The sequence below is a fragment of the Alligator sinensis genome, unplaced genomic scaffold (genome assembly GCF_000455745.1).
Source record: "Alligator sinensis unplaced genomic scaffold, ASM45574v1 scaffold752_1, whole genome shotgun sequence".
Classification (NCBI taxonomy): Eukaryota; Metazoa; Chordata; order Crocodylia; family Alligatoridae; genus Alligator; species Alligator sinensis.
The window spans coordinates 2,448,504-2,468,289 of record NW_005842000.1 but is presented as its reverse complement, the minus strand read 5'-3'; the positions used below and the strand labels follow the sequence as shown (position 1 = coordinate 2,468,289).

The window sequence follows — 19,786 nt, the reverse complement described above, 5'->3', positions numbered from 1 at the left end:
CTCGCGAGGGGACGGGGGGGTGGGCTCTTGACGTCGCCTGCGTCTGTGTCTCCCCGGCGGGGGCTGTGTTTTGGGCCGGGGGCTTCTCTGGAGGCGACCCCCCCCCCGCACGTACGTACCTATGTATGTGTGTGTGTATGTTGATTGATTTATTTATTTGCACGGCCTCATCTGGTGCGGAAGCAGGCGCCGCTAGGCCACAGCCTGGGGGAGGGGGTGGCTCGGCTGGGGCGAGACTGGAGACGGCTCCCCGGGTACATGACACATTAAAAAAAAAAAAAAAGAGCCAAGAGGTTTTTCCTTTTAAAAAAAGAAAAAAAAAAATCCATCCCGTAGTACCAGATGGCTGTCAGAGGCTGTCCGTTCTGCATCCGCGGCGTTCGTTACAGTTTCCAAACGGCTTCTCTTTCAACGAGCAGCCCCGGTGAAAGGGCAGGCTGCCCGGGTCCTCATGAGGAGGGGCGCGGTCGTAATTCGCGCGGGTCTGGCGAGGAGACGGATGCCAAACTTGCGTGGGGGCCACCACGCGCTGGCTCCGCTCGGGGAGGGAGAAGCCCTCCCAATTAAAAGCTGTCGAGTTTCCTTCGAGGTCTGTTAAAGAGCGAGGTGGGGATGCTAAACCCTGCCCCTGTGCGAGGGCTGCTGCCGATTTTATCTATGGGAGCGTGGCTAAACATATAGATTTCTTTCCCTGTTCACGTCTCGTGCGAAAGGCTATTGACGCGTTGTTGACTCCCCTTCTTTGCTTCGTATTGATTATCATAAGTTACGGTCTTAAAAGTACGGGTGAGACCCGTCCGGCGGCGATGTAGCGGTGAAAATGCTTTATCGAGAGACGTCTGAGAGAAAGAGTAGATGAGACGTGCTGCTGGCTTATGTCGTAATGCATGATAGGTCTGAAAGTCTTTCAAAAAATGGTATGAGTAATTGCTGTGCGTCTTGCAGCCCTCATAGTGAAAAATACCAAGGGACTTCTTTTGGGCTTAATTTTCATAGCTTAATTGCAGTAATTGGCTATTTTTACTGAGTCTGTAAATGAGATCGCTGTGTGTTATACCAGAATAGCTGCTAGGGCTTCGACACCAGTGATGAGGTCACTCATGATTATCACAGCTGGAAAGAAATGGTCCAAGATATTATTTTTTCTTGAACCCGTATATCCATAGATGGCTGGTGCTGGGTGCTCGATGCTTTGGGAGATCAGACAGGTGGCAAAATAGACTTCTGGGCCCTAACTGATAAGTCCTCAGTCTTGAAAATCTTGGCCGAGTCCAATTGTCATAATTTATTGGGCAGATAAAACTTTGTCATCATTGATGCTTGATTTATTGATCATCCTTTCTTTTGTAAACTTCAAGTAGTTGACAAAAATGCCTTGATTTTTTTTTTTTTAAGATAAACGTTTTCTGTGAATGTTAGGGTAGTTTGGCAGTCAGTATTAATATGCGAGGCTCAGGTTATTTTTTAAAGTTATATTAGGTTAAAAGCAAAATTTGTGAACGGTTCTAGCTTTGATCAGTTTAAATGTCATGCAGTCTTCCCTGGGAGAATGAGCCTAATTTAGGAATGGAAATGGTGAAGAAAACTTCCTTTAAGTTCAAAATAGCCAAGCTTTTAAGAGCTGTCAGGGTTTATGTTGCTGAAAGATGATGATGATGATGGCTATTATTAGTAGCCTAATTTTTATAGGGGTAAGAAAACTACAAGGTACTTGGGACTTGAAAGAGAGGCTGTCCAGCTGCCTAGAATATGAATTTGACCAAACTCTGGTGTAAACAGTGCACATTTACTGTAGGGACTGCCTACATGAAGATTTTGCACCTCGGTAAGACTCCTCGCCTTTTGTCAGAGGGCTAGAAGTTGAGTGGACTGGACCAAGTCATGTCAGGGCTGACTTAGAAGCCGTGAAATCAGATGCTGCTATTCAGTTTCACAGATTTGCTCAATTAAACTGAGTGCAGTTGGGTTAGGCAGTAGACAGTGGGTTTGAAGGATGATTTGCATCGCAAGTGGTTTATGCACTTACTGATGTGCAGATAAGAGGAGTTTGTTAGGTTGTAAGCAGTAGATAACAGCTTGGGACTGGTTTTTAGTGTTAAGTGAATAAGGCAGACTAGGTTCTTTGAGTAATTAAGTGAAAATGCATTTTCACTTAGGCCTATACACAGAGCACACTATAAATCTTGTCTGATTTTGAGCACTTGGGGAGGAAGAAGGCTTACCAAGTGGCGTAGAAGTAAGCATGCTGCCGTGTTTTATGTGTATTAGGTTGGGCTCTGTATTAATAAGGGTGTTCAGTTAATTGTGTGCATGTAACCTAACCTCAGAATGACAGTTTAAGTATCCAGAGATTCGAATTACTTAAAAAAAATGCTAATAAATAGGCTTCCATTCAGCTTTTTTTTTTTTTTTTTGAATTTTAGGCCACGCATGATGTTTCCTGTGCACATCTGCACCACTGTTGTATTTCTGAGATGAACTTGCAGGTAAATTCTGATAAGACCAAAGGATTCTGCCTGTGGCAGTGCTGAAGCTTAGGGCTCCCTCCTGTACTAATCATCAGTGCTCTTCTGGGAGCTGTCCAGCATGGGATAATCAAAGGAGGCCTGGGTTTCTTCTCTTGACTCTCTACTGATGGCCTCCTTTCTCCATGGCCTCTTGCCTCCTCTGCAGCTAGCTGGGCAGATGAGTGAGCAGTAGCAGGGAAAGGGACCAACTGCTCTTCTCTCACCCTTATGCTTTATCTCGGTTGGACTGAGGACTGGAGACTTAAAAAAATGTGTTGGGTATTCTCATTGTCAGGGTATTATTTTCTCACCCCAAATTTGTAAACAGAAGATGTGAAGGACTATGATTCACCAATTACTCATCTCCTATAGGCAAAGAAAGTAGGTCTACATTCACCTGTGCTGTAAGCAGGTTGGTCACATTAGTAAAACATTGGTGAAGGAATAAGAACTTGCTGAGTACTAAAGAGGAAGTCAGCATGCGTCTTTCCTTCCCTTCCTTTCTGGTGGAAAAATGCTTTCCTTACTCTCAAAAGTGGCAATGTCTTTAACCATTAACAGGAATCATGAGAACTAGTATGGCATAGTTCTTGGTTGTCCTGTCTAAGTAGTTCTTTTGTGCTTGTCTGGCCACCTGTATTAGCTAACAAAATTCTCTTAAATAAACTAAGAGCCGTGGTCTAGTGAGATGTAGAAAATTTCTGAGTTCAGAACATGTAAAACTTAGATTTTTTTTAAGAGAAATGTTCTGTTTTCTCATGTCACTATCAATGAATAAGATTCTCTCTTACATTTCAGGGAAGAAGGCTGTTATGATGAATGTTCAGAGTTCCTATGGTGGTGGGTTTCCCTCTCAGTTACTGCTAATTGCACTTAACAAAAATAAATGCTAGTTTAATATGAGCTTTTATGAACTCTTCTGGCTTCTACAGTAATGCTGAAACATCTGTGATGCCAGCATGGTAGAAATCCCAGTGTCCCATCACAAATCAGTTTTCTGGTAAGTTAAATACTTGGTATACAGAATAGGTGGTAAATGTGTTCTGGGAACTTTAATGTCAACCCTGGATAAAACAGGCGCTTCCAACTTTCAACATGTGAGTTCCTTAAAGAAAATTCATGGTAATTGGTAGCCAGTGCAGTTAAACTAGTCCTGTCCTTTGTTGGAATCTGTCCTACGTGGCAGTTCAGTTCCTGATCATTCAGTTCAATTTCCCCTGACTACAGTTATGGTTTTTTTTTAGCAATTCTGTAAATTCTAAAAGTATTTTCTAGTTTATGTAACTAGTAATTTTGTAATACCGAAGAACAGCTTGAATACTGTATTGAGGATTATGATTTTTAAGAAGCTGTCAATGCCAACTCCAAAACTAGCCCATTTACAGATATTTTATCTGCATCCTGTTATTTTTTGTGATTACCAATGACTTTCCTAGCATTCTAAGTGTTCTCTCTCTTCTTTTGGATGAAAATAGAAATACAAACAGGTTGTGATCAAGCAAAAATCTTAAATTGAAAAAGTTTTCCTCCTTCCATTTTTAATGAAAGTAATTTCTTAAGAAGAATGGGTAACCTTTCTTCAGAGGTTCATTGGTGTCCCACTAATTATATCTTATGTTGAGTCATTGCTAGAGGAAAATTTAAATATTCTTCAGTCTAGGGGTTCTCATTTATCAAATCAATAATTCCTTACTCGCTGATGAGATGCACTGTGTTGCCAGTTTACTCAAGATAGCAACACAAAAAGAATAGGCATCTGTAAGTATTGCTTGACTCACTTATTTGCCTCGACTTCTGGGTGGAACCAGTGTTTCAGATGAAGTCTTGGGGTGAACAGTCAGATCTTAAGTTTGACTATCAGATATTAGGTGGATTTTAGCTTTGAAAACATGCAGCTTATAATTTCCCAGAATGGGGAGAAATTGGTAGAAAAACAAACATGCAAAGAAACAGAATCCCCACAGAAGGGCTTTGGTCTGGACCTCTGCATGTCGAGTGTTTCCGTTGCTTAAGCGTCACGTGGAAAAGCTAGCTGCAGCTCCCTATGTTGGTCCATTATGGCGCAGCTCTGCTGGATGATGGAGCTGCATAAATAGTTTGGTTCCTGTCCTTTTGTTCTAAGTAAGCAGGTCATAGCATTTTTCTATGTATTAAAGAAAACCATGTTCCCTCCAAGTGCTTTTGAAATGTGAAACTATCCTACTTTGCTTTCATGTTGTCTTACCACCGGGCACGACAAACTAAGTGCTTATGGATGGAGTTGAGTAAGGTTCTGATATCAAGTAACGGTGGATATTCAAAAATGTGTGTTACATCTCTTTTGGAAAATACCTAGAAAACAGGAGCATTATGATGTTTATAGTTTGTTGGTACAAATATATTTTATTTATATCAGGAGGATATTGTCGGCTTCTTTGTATTGTCACCGGAAGAGAGCGTGGTCTTAGTTTTGTTTGTTGTTGCAAGTATAGGAAAAAATGAAAAACATCTGCAAGAAAACATTGCCTTGACTCTGCATCTTTCTTTTAAAGAGGGAGTAAAATGCCATTATTTTCTGTCCTAACCGCATATTTTTTTACTGTGCCAGTGATGTCTTGTAACAGTTTTTCGTCTGGCTCTGAAATATTTTATAATTTCTAAGCTACTGGTTTAGTATATAATGTGTAACATGTCTGTGTTTTTTCCTAGATGGGCAGTCATCAAGAGAATTTTTCTTCCCAATCTGTTGTTAATGGAATAAAGAATTAGGGATTAACTGCTGTCTAATATCTAGATCTAGAGATATAGATATGTATATGTGTATATTGGCTTGTATTTTTGTTTTTTACATGGAATCAGCTGTTTGCAGGGAAAAATGTGTACATGCAAAAATTGCCAAGGGTGGTCAGAAGAAGAATGTATATCTAGGAATATGCTAGGTACAGGAAATTCATGCTCCTAGGATTTAACAGAACTAAAAGAGATGCTTATAATTTAAAAATCACAACTAGTGCCACTTAAAATGATGTGCAGAGTTAAAGCAGATTTTGCAGAACTAGAAAAGAAGCATGTCAAGAGATTTCAAGATATGTTTAGTCCTTTTTTAGTTCTCCATAGTCTTGGAGTAATCATATAAACACTCTTTGTTCTCGTTTTTGATATAACACGTGAGCAAAATTGCCAGCAAGCAAACAGAACACAGGAGATCTTGCTCCGATAGTGAATTAGGGAATGGTTATTGACTTCCTGTCTGAGGGTTTGAGGGCAACAAACAACTAAATGTCCTTTTCCATGAAAGCCTATAAGCAACTCTTGCAGTCAGTGTTAGATTCGCCTTCCATGTCTCCTTCCAATAGCCTGACTTTGTAAACTTCAAGAAAATCTCCCTGCCCGCATGACTAATAAACTAGATTTAACCACACTAAAAAACTGTCCTCAGATTTCACTTTTTGCTGTGCCAGAAGTTGGACAGCCCTCCTTTACGAGAAGGAGAGTTTAAGTTTGCGAACTCGACACCTTACAATATAGAAACTAAGACCAATTCGCATTGAGAATGGCAGTGTCTCGTAATAACGCAGGAACATAATATTGGCACTTTCATTATTATCCTCTAAAACTTTTAAGCATGAGTCTTGTCTGAAAGCTGAGGCTAGAAAGATAAAATTTGCATCTCTACATCCTGTCACCCCACTGACTTTTCATGGCAAAACTGCTGTTCAGATATAGAAGATATTTTTTGCACTGCCAGGTTTGCAAACTGGATTTAGGAGCTGAAATTCAAGCTGGACATTATCAGTAATAGTTTCCTTAGGTCAGATGCTGTCTTCAGCTGTGCTGCTGTCCTCGAACCGTGTCCTTTCTGGCACCCGTGGAACACAGTTGCCTTCTTTTGCACACTTTGAAGACAGTGGGGTAGAATAAGTAAGCAGGGCTCTGGAACTGGAGGATAATTGAGTTGCGTCTTAGAATGATGGTCCTGCAGGACTGAAAGCAGTAAAAACTTGTTTTGTCAATTAACAGCACATGTGACTTTAAGTACATGTAAAAATCTGCTGAACAAGGCATCACTGTAAACTAAAGCAGATGCTCACTCAGCCCAAACCTGATTCTTTGGAAGCCTCTTTTTCGTGGCTGAAGAAGCGGTGTGATCTAGTAGGGAGAGCACTACTGCAACTTGAGTCAACCTTGTTGTTGGCTTACTAGGTGACCTTGGGCATCCCTGATCACCTTCCTGGGCCTTACAGCCTCACCTTCCCTTCTGGAAAAGGGACCAGCAATACTTTGGGCAGCACTTGAGATCCATGGTGAATCTTTACTTGCTTTGCGATTGTATTGTTATGGTGATAAAGCCTGCAAACTCGCTCACCTCCGCTAGGCTGGTTCTGGTGTAGGAAATGTACACGGGCATTTATACCATCTTTTTTCATTAATGTATTTTTATGTTCTTTTTAAAATTGTTTTTCTTATAAATTACCTGTGTTCACTTCCTCTGCTTTCACTCCTTTTTTTCCTCTCCCTTTCTCCTTTTTTTTTCCCCCCAAGGAGGTGTCTGAACCAAATAAAGTGAGTCAGATCTCTGACTCACTCCTGTTCACTTTGCCCTCATTTCAGGGCCTCATGACTTTCCTTAGCCTCCGGCTAACTTCCTCCAGAGCACTGACAAACCCCTCTGGTCTGTCCCTAAGCAGAGACTTGAGCTCGGTTTGGTTCAGCACTGCTGCAGCTTCTCTGAAGCGACAAGGGTCTCTGGATTACTGACTGAAGTGAAGGAGGTTCCAGTCGGATTTCCTTATCCTTGATTTTTTTCCCCAAAGGTACAAAGTGCAGTTAGGCGTCTAATTCCTATAGAAAGCTGGTGGTAATTTGATGTAGGAAATCTTCCCTTGATTGTCATTTTGTTTCAATAATAACACATACTGAAAAGAATAGGATTTAGCTATTATATTTAATGTTAGACCATTTTTCTGATCCGTAATTCAGAGAGACAATCGTAGGATAGAGGGGGACCTTGAGGAACCCATCCTTTTGCACTGATGCAGCATGTTCTATTCCGATATTATCCCAGACAAATACTTCTCCAGCCTCCTCTTAAAAACCTCAGTGAGGGAGATGCCACAACTTCACTAGGCAGCTTGTTCCACTGTCCTGCTCTTTTGACACTTTAAGGATTTTGTTTTCACTGAGACTTGATCTAAGTCTGATTTGCTGCCGTTTACTCATGCAGAAGGCCTGCTTATCACATGCACTCAGTCTCTCGGCTGTAGTATTGCTGTTATCTTGCTGCATGATACTAAAAATCTTAGGGCAAACATTATTACTGTTTTCCGCAGAATTGCTAAATTTGGATCTTGCAGTTTACTCTGGATGTCAGATGGATATTATGAAACTTCCCTTCTTACCTGCTATTCCCGTTGGCATGAATTAGTGTCTGCCACTTGCCTGGTTGTTCTTACTTGCCAGATGTTGGCTTGAATCTGTATCAGCTGCTACTCTGCAAGTCATGTTAGTTTCTGCAGGCTGCAAGCATTCATTTGGAGAGCATGTTTCTGGTTTTTATGCTAGAAAAATCTAGCATGACAAACCTCTTCTGGCATGTCAAGGGGGTAAAAAAGATATGATCCCTATTTGATGCCTGGTGTAGATGTAACTCCAGGCCTACAAAAGCAGCCTTGACATTAGGTTATTTAGTTGTGGGGAGGGGAAGGATGACACTGCAATTTGCTGTGCTGGCAAAAGTGCATTTTTGCCCCTATAAGCTGTATCCACACTGAGAAGACTTTGCCAGGACAGCCTGTCAGTATGGCCGCATTAACAGAGTGCTCCTAGGACTTGTTACCATTGCTAAAAAGCCGGTTTTTAAATCTCAGGGGAGCTGGTGTGTGTCAGCTATCCTGAGGTATGTTGTGTTTTGTTTTCACTGGGTGTTTTACCTGAGGACAGTGGTCTATTAGTTACCCCAAAGTAAAAAGAGCAGTTCTAGCAGTGGAGACGAGCCCCGAGCCTAGCTGTGCCCTTGGGATGTGATCAGTGCTGTGCTGTCTCGCCGTGTTGGCAGGTGATAGCTCTGAGCGGTGCGGGTGCCCTCTTCAACTTTGCAGGAATTGAGAGTATAATGAGACCTTTTCAGTGCGACTTAGATGTCGACCCATCTTTTGTGTCTTTGAAAATGCTCCTCTGCTCTTCTACCTTTTAAGAAACGCTTGGATGCTTATCTTGCTGGGGTGATCTTCCTGCCCCTTGGGCAGGGGGCTGGACCCGATGATCTTGCGAGGCTCCTTCCAGCCCAAATGTCTATGAAATCTAGGAACTGAAGATTGGCAAGGCCTGTGGGAGTTTATTGCCTTCCTCTGTAGCAAGAGGCATCCCTGCACTATATTAACCAAAATATTTCTCTCGTCATTGCAACAGCAGTGTCCTCATCTCCCCCTGCTTTTTACCTGTGGCACATGACAGGGTGTTCGGTTTTGTTTTTCTCGGGTGCTGTGTGGCTGTATTGTGAGAAGGGAGTTATATGTAACTCTCTTTACATAAATGATTACTTGTGCATTCAGGGGACTGGAGAGGTCTGTTCCAGTCCTGTCTTCCTAACATTAAGGTTTCAGTCCATTCCTGGTTTTAGCAGAAATGTCTTGCTACTCTGGGGTTGTTGGCAGGTTGTGTGTGGAGTACCATTGCTTCTTAAAATCTGACTCTTGTTTTGCATGATGGGATAGTACCTTATCTTAACGAGAGTGGGGTACACCTTTTTCTCCATCAAGGTGATGCTCCCTGTGAAGAGAAGGTGGGCTGTACTTTCTCACTTGAATTAGGAAGTTGAGTGTGCTAGATTCCCCCAGCTGCTTGGATGCCTTGGCAGGTACATCGAATTACCTTATGGATAGCCAGTGTTGTGCAACCAGAGTTCCCTCTCATCGGGTATGTTGTGCACAGCATATAATCGGTGGGGTCATTTGTTCCTGGTGCCTGTTCTGAATTGATCTCCTAGTGAGAAGCTGCCTCTTGAGTGGCTAGTGATTCACTAGTATCTGAGCTCTGCTCACAGTGCTCTAGTTTTCCTGCTCGTAATCTGGTGATCCCAAGGCAGAAAAGAGCATTAGGCTTTTTGTGTGAGCAGCCAGGCGTAAATTATGTACTTGATCATGCCATTCAGCAGATGCTGACAGTGTCAGGCATCCTTGTGCTTTTAAATGTTAAATTTAACGTTTGTTCTGTCTATATCTTGATGTGATGAGATCTAAGCTATTGTTGAATACTGTCTCTTTTATCGGTTTGGTTAAATTTGAAAGACAAACCTAAAAAAAATTTCCAAAAAATGACACTTGTTTAATCAATGGTTCCTTGAAAGCAGTTATTTTTGCAAGTCAGTGGAAGTATTTTCAAATTTTAGAATCTCTTCTGCAATATTGATGGCTTGATGCTCGACTAGCAGGGAATGGCAATACTTGGCACTTCTGCTCCAGGGACCTGTGATCTGGACTTGTTTAAACTTTGCTGATGCAGGATTGATGCACTCCAAGTGTCTAGGAGTGCCTTACTAGGATACTCTGCCAGCAAAGCATTCAGAAACCAGGTCTGTGCCTGGGCCTGCCTTGGCCAGTCTGACTGTTGGTTTAAGGGTGTTAAAAGGTGTGAAGCTAGATGTTGCAGCTTTTTTGGTAGTGTCTCTAGGATAGGTGCAGCTGCAGGATATACTTACTGGCACAGCTTGTATCTCTTGGGGAGAAGTTTGAATATTCTGGTACAAAGCACAGTTCTGCTGGTTCGGTATAGCAACAGCTTTTGCATTGGCAGCAAGCTCCCAATATTGACTCCCTAATACAAGCAAAGCTGTGTCTTGCGTTTGGCATAGTAAGCAAAACCTCCTGTACCAGTAAATACAGTTATGTAATGGAATTGTAGTTATGACAACAATAGAAAGCTCCTCATTAATTAAGAAGTCTCACGAACAGTTTTTTGCCTGACAGTCCTGAGTAAGGCCAGGCAAAGTTGGGTTTGCTGATTTCTCATTGACTTCATAGTTACCTGCAGTGGTCATTTATAGAGGCACTTCGGTCATACTATGGGGTATTGTATTGGGTTAATTGCTTTGCTTTAAAAAAAAATTACATTCTGAACCAAAATAGTTAAAATGGTACAAAAAACTGTGTACACCAGCACAGGAAGAGCCTAAGGAGTCTGTTAAGCAAACCAAAAACTTTATTAAAAACAAAAGCAGTTTTTCTATGTACCCTTGGCGGCTGTTCATTTTTTAAAATAAGAAGTTTCTTCTCCAACTTAATTATGACTTTGCAGCACGATCTAACTTGTGATGTCAGTGTATTGCCATGGAAATAAATGTAATATAAGTATTATTTTTATTTCACTGCAGGCTAAAATAGGAGAAATTAGATTTCAAACCATGAATACAAGCTTAACCTAAGGTTTTTGTGTAGACCTGAGAGAGAATGGCACATGAGAAGGAGCTGAACCTACACTTTAGTTATTTCTTTCCTCCTGATCTGAAAGCCTTTTGTGGATTTGAAACTCACTCTCGTGTAGTATACAGGGTCACAAGTCATTATAGCAAGTTGATCAATCTGGTTTAAATGGCTAAATTTTAATCTGTTAAATTGATTAGAGAGGCAATGTTTGCAGTATGGCAGTTAAGGTTGTAACAAGTTTCACCATAATCCCTGTTGTATTGCCTAATAAAGGCTCTATAATCACTTTAAACTTAAGTTCAGGAAAGAAGCAGTGTTATCTACAACCTAATTTATCTTTTATGGAAAACACATGTTAGGGAAATTGCATTTGCTTTTGACTGTTTCTGTGAAGTTGTCAGGCTTGCCGTGTTAGCCTTTTGCTGCTGGAGACCTTGGTTCTGTTTCAGGTAAAAACAAGTCTGTGGTGACTCTTAATTTTTTCACAGAATTGAACACATTTGAAAACTTTGTTTTAAGTTTGTGATGGAACACTAGGTCTGTTGTGGAAGGTGATCTGAAGGGTAAAACAAGTTGAAGCAAAGCTACAACACTGCCTGGCTCAAGCCATAAGCATTTGTCTTTTGCTTCCTGTCACCTAAAATGAAACTGCATTCATTTTTAAAACGAAGACTTCAGTTTAGATAGCAGCTTAAAAGGTTGGTCAGCTCATGGCTTGAAGCACAATACTTTGTGATACTGGCATGGCTCTGAGACCGGCTAAAGAGGGGAACTTGTGCGTATATGTAGTAGTGTTTGTAAGTTGGTTTGTGCATGTGTGTAAAATGTAAGGTCTTTCCTCTCTGTTCCTGTGGGTTCTAGTAATTAGGGTTGCAAAAACTTAATAGAAGTCATCCTCTTGCAGGGGCGGAGAGGTCGTCATTGACAAAGTTCCAATAGGACATCAAGCTGAACACTAGGACTTTGTCAAAAAGCTTTGCATGATGATTTAGAAATTATAGGAATTTTTACGGAGCATTTCAGGAGAGCATACAAAAGTGCTGTTCTTAGAAGCTATTGTGGAGTAAGCCAACTTTTCACTCTATTAGCAAAGTAATTGCAGTTACTATTTTGAGGCAGAGAGATCAGTCTGTTTTGAGAGTATTTTAAGAAATAATAAAACCCCTCTGAGCACACTTGTTGGCTTTTAGCAATTTTTTTCTCTGCAGGCTTTGTACTATGTACTTCTGGTAACATTGATCCTTTTATATTGCACTAGCCAAAATTTCCTCATCAAGGTTTCAGCACATGGAGATCTTTCTTCATAATAATATCTAGCTAATAGATTTGTCCAATTGAAGGCTTGCCAAGCATGTCATGCTTGCTGGTAGGGGTTTATAATTGGTGCAGTACTGTGTAAAATCCCCCCCACAAATTCAGGGAATTGGGGTGAGGAATATTCCAGCCTTGTCAATTGTTGCATTATCTGCTTAAAAACGCTTTCTGCCTTGCTTGTATTGATCCTTTAAATACGTGTGAACTGCCCCTGATCTTTCTGTGCTGATTTATCCCATCTTGGAGGTAGGGTACTTTAAAGATACACGAATACAATGGGAGATTGTCTGCGGGCCTAGATGACAGCAGTATCTTACTGACAGGAAAGACTGGTAGAAAAAAATACCTGTTCCTATGTATGCTATAGACAGATGTCAGATATGAGGCTACTTTTTATTACAAGGGAGAAGGAATAGTTCCTAGAGAATTAGGATCCTGTCAAGAGTAACAGGAAAAAGGTTATTATGTGGTTTCCTTGTAGAGATAAAGGACATTTGCACTAAAATCCAAAACACAGCAATTACAGGAAACGTTAACCTTTTAAAATATGGGATAATGCATGTAGATGCAAAGATACAGGGCCATCATAGCAAACCAGAATTTGGTGGAAGGGAGGCTACAAACAGCCGGCAGAACAGGGAACTTTCCCAGGAGTAGTTGACGTGGCCTCTGGTCAAAGCTTCTTATGCTGATGTTAATATGTTGAGTTTTGGTTTGCTATCCTGTTGTCTTGCTTGCTGTTACCACTCTCTTGTATCTCTCTTTAATCCTTGAATTCTTTACTTTTGACTCTTTTACCTGTTCTTACATTGTGTGCCTCATAAAACAGGTTTTACTGCCTCTGCCTTTTCTTCTTTTGTGTTTGGAAATGGGGCAGACAACCTTGCAACATCCTTAACCTAAGACATTTTCCATGTCTTTTGTGCTTTCTTCTCTTCTTTCACGCCCATTTGTTGTTATTCTGAACACAATATCATAATGATGGAAGGCAGTTACAAATAATTACAGAGCAGGACTTAGGTAGGGCTGTGGGTCAGTGGATTTGGCTTGCAGAATAAAGGAGTTTGGACACGTGGATGCAAACATTCCTGAGTCACTAAATTAAAGTTGCCATTTGCAACGGCTAGAAATCTGTAGTACAAAAGGTCCCTCGGGTGAACAGTGGCTGGTATCTACATTCTCACTTTAAGCATTTTTGCTAAAGGGGCATCTGTAAGGAATAGCCAGGGCAGGGGATTTTTCATAAATCTGTATTTGATAAGAATTGCTTTTGTTTGGAAGATATTATTTTGGGTTCAACGAGAGGTTTCCATCTGCAAATTGCTTTCAGTTGCCAAGTATTTTTATGTTGGGGTAGTTAATGGAATTGATGCTCAAGCTCCCCACTTATATTACAAACGAAAGAAAATCTAACCTTTTATCACTTTTGTGTATGGGCTTTGTTTCTTTCCCAGGTCGTTTCTTTGATTAGTTTGGTTTCAGAAGATAACTCCTTGTGCCAGGATGTAGATAGGTCTGGGCTGGTATCTTGTATTTTCATTACTGGATAATTTTCTCCCTGTCTTTGCAATCAGATGCTGCACGCGCTCCGTTTGGCAGCAGGAGTCTCTTTTGTGGTGAAACTTTTGTCAAAGACAACCAAGAGCAAACAGATCCCATGGAGTTCAGTTGGACTCTCCTAGCTTGACATCTTGCTATATTTCCAGCAGTGAAGATACAGGCATAGTAATCTGTATTGCAGTTTGGTTGGTTTGCCATCTAACTAAAATTTCCCAAATTCAAATTATGGCGTGAGACAGTTACTAGGCAAAATATAGATTTGCTTTTGCCTACGTAGGAAGGCATGGGAAACCTCATAATATACCTACTAGCTCAAGACTGAAGTGAAAATTTGAGGTCACCAAGGTCATTACCTTGCGAGAAGTCTGTCCCAGTTTCCAAATGTTCTGGGAAGCTTTACCAAAATCTGAATTTATAAGGTTGCCTGTCACTTTGAGTACTCTTTACAGATTGCTAAATGGCTCCTGCAAAACTTCTCTTCCTGATTCTGCCTGTGCTTGGGGAAACTGAACAAAAGCACTAATACAGCCGGCAGTTTGCATTTCAAAGGTTGCATCAAAGGCTTAGAAACTTATTTTAAAAATGAGGATATTTATCAACTACCTGTCCTGTATCATTATCAACTACCTCCGCCTCCTTATTTCCCAGAAAGTTCCCTGCCCACACCTCTCAAGTTTGCAAGTGGATTAATCAAGCCCAGGATGGGTGCTGTCTTGTTGCCTGCGATTCTTCCTTCTTTCTCGGTATGGGTATGTTATTGGACTTATTTGGCATCAGTTCCTTATTAAGTCTTTTTAGTGCTTTTGAAGAGGTGACATCCCTAAAAAAAAAATTGTCCTCTGTTATACCATGGAATAGATGCAATGCGATCTTTCCTCTGCTCCCAGGCTAGTAATCTCCAAGGTGATGTGGAGGCATCACCTCTGTGGTCAGTAGATAGTTATTTCTTTCAGCCCGTTCTATCTTTGGTTTCTTGGAGACTGTCAGCAAGGTATCTGTTTTGGATGATTATTGAGAGGCATGTTTTTGCCCATCATAAAGGAGTCCAGAGCCCCCACATTTAGTAAAGACTATCGAACAGTTATTGGATATCAACATCTTTAAATCTCTGTTGATGTTATTTAGATCTGCCTCTAGTCTGCTGATTCACAAGGGCTTTCTACCCATTATTGCTCTTCCCCCTGAATTGCATGGTCACATTATCTAGTATTTTGTAACTGCTATCTGTTCCCTGCAGTTTCTGATTGAACTTTCATTTCCTTCTGATTTGCATGTGACCAATGAACAGCAGCAATCTTTGCACTTTTTGTGTTGAACAAGAAGCAGTTGGTGTTGCCGAATCACTCTCTTGCTCCCCCACCCCTTGTACAGTATCTGGAAGTGGGAGTGACTGAGGCTGGTTCCCTTTACACCCTCTTGACTTCTAATCTGCTCCAAACATGATCTGAATAGAAATCCTTCTATGAATGCAGGAAACTTATACTGGCATAATTAAATCATTGTACAGCCAGCATGGGCCTCTCAGCTGGAAGCCACACACTGCTTTACCATTTGCTAGTAATGTCTAGTAAAGATGGAATTTAAGTGACACTTTGACATTCAGCCACTGTGCCTTTGAAGGAGCCTCTGTAATTGTAGTCGGATACTGTTGTGCAGAAACTTTGAAAGGAGGTGTGACACTGTGCACATAAACACTGCTTTTATACCGTCAGCCTGTCTACTAGTTCAGATGAATTTTTCTTGTATTTTAAAATATATTTCTTTATCCTTTTCTCTAACAGCGCTTTAGTTCATTTAAAAAAATCAACTTGCAGACTCTACTTTCTTTAAGATTTGAAATACAAATATTCAAATCATGCCAAAGGTGCTGGTTTAGTTTTCATACATCCCAGTTCCTAACATTGTTAGTAAAGTATTGCTCACACAATTCTGTGCTCAGTCAGTTTTGCTTCCTATGCACGTATTTGTATGTGTGCCCTTTCACAAAGCATTGCTTGCCTGTTTTTAAGGAAATTGAACCTTTAAAGCTATGTGTATAAGCAGCGGACTCGGCACAAGTACAGGAAATTACTTCTAATTCGCTTTCTAAAAATTGATTGGACTTCAAGTTCAGTTCCATAAAGGTTAACACAATGAATGAAGACAGTGAAATGAAGCTGATCTGTTCACATTCCTCTTGTTATGAACTACCCCAATGCGGCAATGTTTGGATGGAAGCATTTTGGGAATGTTTAAATCCAAGAGAAAACATGTTTGAGTGCTTGCCTGCTGTGGCCTGTAGGCGGTCGTATGTCTAGTAAGTGCGTAGCCTTGTACATACTTATCTGTTGAAATGGCTGCCTGCCTCCATGTCTTTATTTACATGGTTAAAATAAAAATACTTATGCAACAACACCAGAGAGAAACAGAGCTGTGCTGGGACAGCATGCTAACTCGTGCCTGATTTTTGTATTTTGTCCTTTAGGAGGTTCCAGTTTCAGGTGTCTGTGGAAACGGTTACTAGACGTACCTGGAATCTCATTAGTTTAATTTAAGGTAAGTGATACCTTTTTGACTTCTTTAAGAGTGAAGAAATCTCTAACTGACAGATTCTGCTGAAGAAACAAAGTTCAAACGTGGTGGGCAGAGAAGCTTCCAGCATCTTGATGTGGGTGGAAGGAGAAACCAAAGTTGAAGAAGTTCATCATCACTGCATGTGGGTTTTTCCTCTAGTTACCTAGGGGAAAAAAAACACTGTGAGAACTACTTGTACTTAGCACGAAACAGATGGATTGGATGTGGAGCCCGGTTATGGTATTAAGCTTTTGGCGTCAATCAATATTTACTAATACGTCTGCTGGTTGAGAGTTTTATGCAGTAAATATTACTTGAAACAAAAAGTTAGTCTTAAACTGATGCTTTCAACTATGGCAATTTGCTGCCTTGGAGAGCTTGAGCTTTCATTTTGAGGTTTGGAAAGTGGACTATTTTAGTATATGATTCACATCACATTTTTACAGGAAAAGAGACAGTCAGCTGCTAGGATTGATTTGTGCAATAGCAGCCCCTCCTCCCCCCCAGCCCCTGAAAACTTAATGCATCTCAAAGTGTGTAGTAAGAAGCATTTGGTGGAGGTTGGGTTTGTAACAGCTGATAAACCCTCAGCTCCGGTCATTGGTAGAGGATTGGCGAGTAGGTTTTATTTTGGGGGCTGGTACAATTGCATGGTAACTTCACCAGCCATGTTCCCATCTGACCAGCGGCTTCATGATAAGAAGCTTCTTGAAGCAGCTGTGGTTGAACCTTGATGCTTTAGCGGTTTGAATACCTTAGCCCCAGTAAATGACTCCTTTTCTCTTCCTCTTCCTTGGTGTTGGTTTGGTAGCCATATCCTCTGTGCCAAGGAGCTGTTCTTTTCTTTGAGAAGGGAAAGCCATGCTTAGGCTGAGAGGGTTCCTTCCTTCCTCTTGCCTTGGTACCAGAGGAAGACGTGCAGGCTGACTCAGAAGTAGCCCTTCCCAATTCCTTTCTCCTCCTCCTCTTCTACTACAGCAGCTGCAAGAGACACAAGCTCTGAAGAACTAGAGTGAGAGTCATTAAAAAATATCTTTTAGTTGTATTGACTTCTCTGAAGATGAGAAAGCTAAGATAGAGTACAAGAGTTGATGAACAGGACGTAGGTGAGTGACTTTAATTCCTATGAAACCAAGTATTTAAGGTATTTAAAAGAAGCCATTTTAGACAGGCAAATTAATGAATATTAAGCATTTAAAAAGTGGGGTTTAATTTGTATTTCTCTTTCTGTTTAGTTTCAGCAATTTTGTAAACAATTAGAAAGCTGCTAATACTTTTTTATAGCATTTTAATACTGTAGCGTAATCATTACAGGATAAATTTAAACCAGTTCCTTTTCAATACTTGTAAAACATCATCTTCTCCATAGTGCTGGAGAAACAGCTGAACTGGCAGTTTCCTTTTCTTAGCCAGTTGCTTGCTTGGAGAAGTGTTAAAAATGGGCTGAGCTGAGACCTGAGTGCTGCTTAACGATCGCGGTTATGAGTCTGACCTGTAAAAGTTGAGAGATGTGAGCAGCGTTTGCTCAGTTCAGAGTGGCTTTATAATTTAATCTTAAAATTACACTGGAAGAAACCCGCACAATCTTGATAAAGCTTTCCCTCTGATCTGTCAGAGATTTGCCTCTGTGGATCTCTGGAGCTTTATATTGTGGATGCTGTCCCTAGCCTGGTTTCTGCATAGTGCAGATCCTCTGTTTGAACCCTGGCTGGTGACTTGGGACCTGCAAAACAAGTATCTGGCCCCTGCAAACAAAGCCAGATCATCCACATTTCCTCATGTTTAAACACCTTCTAGAACAGAATCGCAGCCATGTGGATGCTCTGGGTCTTCCGTTGAACTTTTCAGGGGATGCAGTAATTAAAGCAAACAGACACAGAGTTTGCACAGGATTTTAAAACACCATTCCTCTTCACTTAAATAGTGTGAAAAAGCCAGATGAAATTTATGAGGGGAAAGGATTTTTGTGGGTGATACCTTTCATTGGACCAACTGCATGATTGAGATTAGATTTAGACAAACTTTTGAATGCAGTGCATTTTTCATCAGGTTGCTGAATGCACTGCGTTTGAAAACTTTTGAATGTAGTGCATTCATTGAAATAATTCTAGGCATTGTCATTTAGTTTTTGACATTGTCAGTCTTGTCGTTGAGTTTGGGAAGGAAGTTGCTTAAGCACTGGCACATCGTTATTCTTCAGTTAGTATTTCGTACTCAGATGGCTTCTTACATTAATAGTCAGTTGGCCTCAAATGACCTTGCTGTGTTGAAACATCTCCTGTTTACATAACAAAGGCATTAGGATTGTTGTACAAGTATTTTATTTAGATACAAATATACATCTCAAAGAAAGTACATATGCCCGAAGCTTTATAGATTCAGTTTTTTCATCAAGAGGACATAGGATTTGGAAGTAAAAGGACATCTACAAAACTTTTCTCAACTGTCCCAGTTTTTCTTAAAGTTTTACTGGTGAAGGTTTGTGTCTCTGCAAAGAATCATTTTCTTTGTTTAGAATTCTTTTTGGGAGGGTTTAAAATGAAAGTGTGTGTGTGTGTGTGTGTGGCAGGGTATGGCCATGGGAATGGCCTACTTTTTGCTGTGTAGTTAATGGCTCTTGACAACACGGGGGTGTGTGTGTGTATGTATGTATTGTATTATATGTTATGTGTGTGTGTATAATCTTAGCATTCCTAGAAAGCATGGTGCTTGCACTCTCCTCTATCAACAGCCAAAGGCTACGGTCTTTCAGAATAGCTGGTGTAGACAGACAGTAGAATTTCTTGTTATTCCTTTAAAATGCAGTGAAAGCAAAGCAAATTCATCATAGCTCAACATCATAAGAATAAATCATTGATATTATCGATAACAGTTTTTGCATCATACTGAGGTTTATCCTTCCTACGGCTCAGAGTGCAAACAGTGTGTTCTATGGCAAGATTTCTCAGATGTGGATTCTGAGCTCATATATTGGATGGCTATTTATCCACTCTCACCAATAATATATTTACTTCCAGGAGGTTTTCTTTTCTCAAAGACCCTTAGGGCTGGATTAACCCTTTAGTGGGCTCCAGGCAAACAAGCTCGTGGGCCCCTACTTAATATTTCTTTTTATTTAATATTTATATCTACTTAATATTTCTTTATATTACTTTTTTCACTCAGTAGTTATAATGTGTAAAATAACCACAACTGGGCCCTTCTTCACTTAGGGCCCTAGTTTGCCTATGTGTTAATCCAGCCCTGAAGACCCTTTCAGGTTTCTACTGTTGGGTTCTGTTGAACTTGGAAGGAACTGAACTAGGCAAGTGGAAAGGGATATGGGTGTTAATAATGAGGCAGGTTGCTAAAGCAGAACAGTCTTGTTTGGAGAATAGGTCCCTTCCAGCAGACTCGCAGTACTTGGTTTTGACAAACAGAGATGCACCCTTGTTTGGCCTGTCTGACTCACTT

General features: G+C 40.7%; 1 protein-coding gene across 13 annotated transcripts in view; it reads left to right on the top strand.

Annotated features, from left to right (window-relative positions):
- The window catches only part of DNAJC5 (DnaJ heat shock protein family (Hsp40) member C5), a 40,755-nt gene that overhangs the window by 482 nt on the left and 20,487 nt on the right, over nt 1–19,786 (top strand). For 7 of the 13 annotated variants that reach the window (XM_025201694.1, XM_025201685.1, XM_014519022.2 and 4 more), the window contains exon 2: nt 16,245–16,315. The gene's annotated coding sequence lies outside the window, so the exon portion shown is untranslated. Of the gene's footprint in view, nt 1–2,430; nt 2,487–16,244; nt 16,316–17,311; nt 17,440–19,786 lie in introns of those variants that run through there. The other 6 variants (XM_025201688.1, XM_025201687.1, XM_014519023.2 and 3 more) reach the window with 3 other exon arrangements.